The following is a 3,939-nucleotide window of genomic DNA, read 5'->3' on the forward strand; positions in this document are numbered from 1 at the left end:
AATTGTATCGGGAGATTTAGTAAGCTGGAATATTGAACATACCCTGCTAATTCTTTCATTATTTCCGCCGCAAACACTTCTCAGACTTCGAAATGTAATTTAAATGACAACAAAATACCTTACTGGTGTAAATAATACACAATTTATACAAGTGACATTCTAGATATATGAAACAACACTGATGTAACTTTATTCGAACATAACCCTCCAAACAGGTTACTTTTTGGCCATTACCCTTCAAAATTTCAAGTGTGGACTTTCTAAAAATTTATAAGAAATTTCCCCAAGTTCACTAGACTCGAAAACTCCCCTTTAGTTTCCAGCCTTTCGATGTGTCTTCAAAAGGTTTTTACTATCAATTACATGGAATAAGATGTAGTGCAAACATTTAGGCGTAATGCTTAAATGACCCTCCCTCTCCTAACATTGAAAAGCACATCGTGGCAAAAATATCAAATATAATGACACTGAATAACACTCTTGCCACATATCTGTCTTAAATAAACGAAAGCCAGACATAAATGAATTATGAAGTCAGTAAAAGAACAAGTAGTAATAAACAAGATGATGAAAATTCTGCTTACAAACATTTACAAAACTAGCTCATACATGTGGTCTATATGAGGAAATAAAAATAATGATATACTGACAAATTGAATTGCCATGGGATGTTCTCAGTGGCCTATCCCGGGCCTTTAGCTGCGTGGCCCAGACGGGGGTGTAATATAAACTGTCTTGAACGTAAAAGGAAGGCAGACACGTGAGTTATGAAATCCGTAAAAGGGCTAAGTAGTAATATTGTACAGAATTATGAGAATTCTGCGTGCTAATATTTACAGAACAAGCCCCTACATGTCCCATTTGAGATCAGATGGTATTTTGAGAACATCTTCATAGATTTCACCTGTTCCGTTCAAAATTTCTAATTTTCACATGCGTCATCCACAGTGGCGTTTTGACTTTAATGCAGAAGTTTTGGGGCCAGTGTTGATTGGCCCACAAGGCTGTTACCAGATGTAAAGACAGCACTGTCCATTCATATTAGGTTATGATGCCTGAACTTTTTTCTGCCCATGAGGCGATATTCTCTCTCGCGTTTTAGTGTTTCATCCTTTGTTTTTTTGTTCCTTGTCTGAATCCTTTGCTTGCTTCCTTCCGTGTCTGGATCCCTGAGAATTAAAGTAGGCTCTAATTTTGCCTTGACGAAAGAATACATTTGTCCTTCCAGTGATTTTCCTTATTTCCCTGCGTCCATGGGGCAGCAGGTGGATGGGCAGGTCCCGTTTTGCAAAGCAATAGACGGGGTGTGGTTGTCTGAATTTGGATGTACTCGGCAGTGATGTACCTCATATCTTGCATGGGATTACTGAGGTTGCTGTTGAATATTGCGTTCCATGCATATCCTCTAGGTTTTTACCTAATCTGAAGCTGCCTTCCAACAGAGTTCGTCACATGGTTTTCCTCGGACTGTAACTTAAGTCAGAGAACTGCCTCCGTGTTCCTGCAATCAAAGATGTTCGTCGTATTGCCTGTGCTCCTTGCCGCCCCCCTGGCCTGCATAGGCCATAGAGCAGGGTTCCTTCTTTTCACCTTTTTTCCCAACTGTCTATCCTCGATCGGGGATTGCAAAAGGAGCTTATCAATCCACTGTTCCACAAGCTGTGGTCCCCCCCCCCCACATTCTCGGCCACAAAACCCAATATAGGAGTAAGAATGATGAGGCACCGGTCAGAGGCGATTCTTTGGTCGCCGATAAGCCCGGTGGCTGTGGTGTGAGCCCCAGTCTCAGAAAAAAAAAACACGCAATTTCTGAGACAGGGACCACCCACTACAGCCGACGGGATGGTAAAAAGGGTATGCCACATGCTTACTCCGTGGCAGCTGGATCGCTTGCTTGCAATCCAGCCACCACGCTAAGCATATAATTCAAAGAAAACACACGAGTCAACGATAAATAGCTGACACAGGCTGGGTCACTCTAGAGAAAAGGCCTGGGCGAAGCTAGATCTGGCAAATCTAACTGAACTGAACTGAACTGGTAAGGAGGCACTCAACGATCGACGCAGAATCTCCACGCATCAACCCGTTAGGACTTCACGGACGATGAACCGTGTCTATGTTGACAAATGTAGGGAAAGGTATGAATGAGACTGGTTATCTTCACAATACAAGAGACGTATTTGACCGGTTTTGATTACGTCTTCGTCAAAAATACATGTATTTCTGACGAAGACGTAATCGAAACCGGTCAAATACATTGTGAAGATATCCAGTCTCATTCATACCTTTTCTAGACTTCATGAACACCATGCACTTTAAAAGAAAACCTATTTCTTACTGAACAGTTGCAGAAAAAGTCGCACAAAAATAATTAAGGTTTCAGTGTTTGTAAGCCATGTTCCCCAGAAACCTGAAATTCATTCATTAAGAGCTCCTCAAGTGTTCTCTATGAGAGACAGTGACAATAAACCTGAGATTATTATGTATTTACACGCACATACATATGCATTTTCAAGTATTTTCGAGTCTAATATTATTGTACATGTACGACATTTTTTCCTTTTTTTCTTGTTTTTTCTTATTGCGAGGTGTCACGACATGTTTTAAAGTCCAGTCATCAATTGATAATTGCCAAATATATTTGATACGCTTACATTTAACAGCGCCTTATCATCAACAGTATTATCATTATTTCAAAGGACGATGTCTACTCTTGCAAAGCAAATGTCATTTGTATGTTAACTGAAGTAGAAGTTGTAGTCATAAGGGATCAACTGGTATGAGAGAGGCAGCTGGGAAGAGCGCTGATGATGTCAAACCTCAACTGAACTTCGAACTCCACGCAGCACACTTTTTGATGTCGAATTCCAGGCAAACATCTCAACGGGTGTGTTGTGTGTGCAAGTGCGAACCCGTCTCATTTTTTCGTGATTTTTTTTTCTTCTTTCCTCCTCCTCCTCTTCTCCTTTTCCTCCTCCTCCTCCTCCTCCTTTTCTTCTTCGTTTCATTTTCTCTTCCTCTACCTTCTTCTTCCTCATCCTCTTTGTCTCCTTTTTATTGTTATTGTGATTATCATTAAGATTGTAGTTGCTACCACTTTATTATTGTTGCTATTGCAATGATAATAATAATGATAATAATAATAATGATAATAATAATAATAATAATAATAATGATAATAATAATAATGATAATGATAATGATAATGATAATAATAATAATAATAATAATAATAATAATAATAATAATAATAATAATAATAATAATAATAATAATAATAATAATGATAATAATAATAATAAAAATAATAGTAACAATAATAATGATGATGATAATAATAATGATAATAATAATAATGATAATAATAATGATAATAATAATAATGCTAATAATAATAATAATAATAATAATAATAATAATAATAATAATTATTATTATTGTTGTTGTTGTTATTATTATTGTCATCACATTTGTTATTATTATTATTATTATTATTATTATTATTATTATTATTATTATTATTGTTATTATTATTATTATTATTATTATTATTATTATTATTATTATTATTATTATTATTATTATTATTATTATTATTATTATTATTATTGTTATTATTATTATTATTAAATGCTATCATTCTTTAATAACTATCATCATCATCATTATCATTATCGTTATCATCATCATCATCATCATCATCATCATCATCATCATCATCATCATCATCATCATCATCATCATCATCATCATCATCATTAATATTATTATTATCATTACTGTTATTTTTTTACTGTTTCTATTATTCATTATTTGTATCTTAGAAGTGTATTAATCAAAGAAATAATCAAAACCACCATTATTACTGATATTATTATAGCTATGGAAATATAGGATAAAATATCGTGTTTTTTTATTTCATAAGCTCGCATCCCCTAT

This window comes from Penaeus vannamei, chromosome 19, assembly GCF_042767895.1.
Source record: "Penaeus vannamei isolate JL-2024 chromosome 19, ASM4276789v1, whole genome shotgun sequence".
In the NCBI taxonomy this organism is placed as follows: Eukaryota; Metazoa; Arthropoda; class Malacostraca; order Decapoda; family Penaeidae; genus Penaeus; species Penaeus vannamei.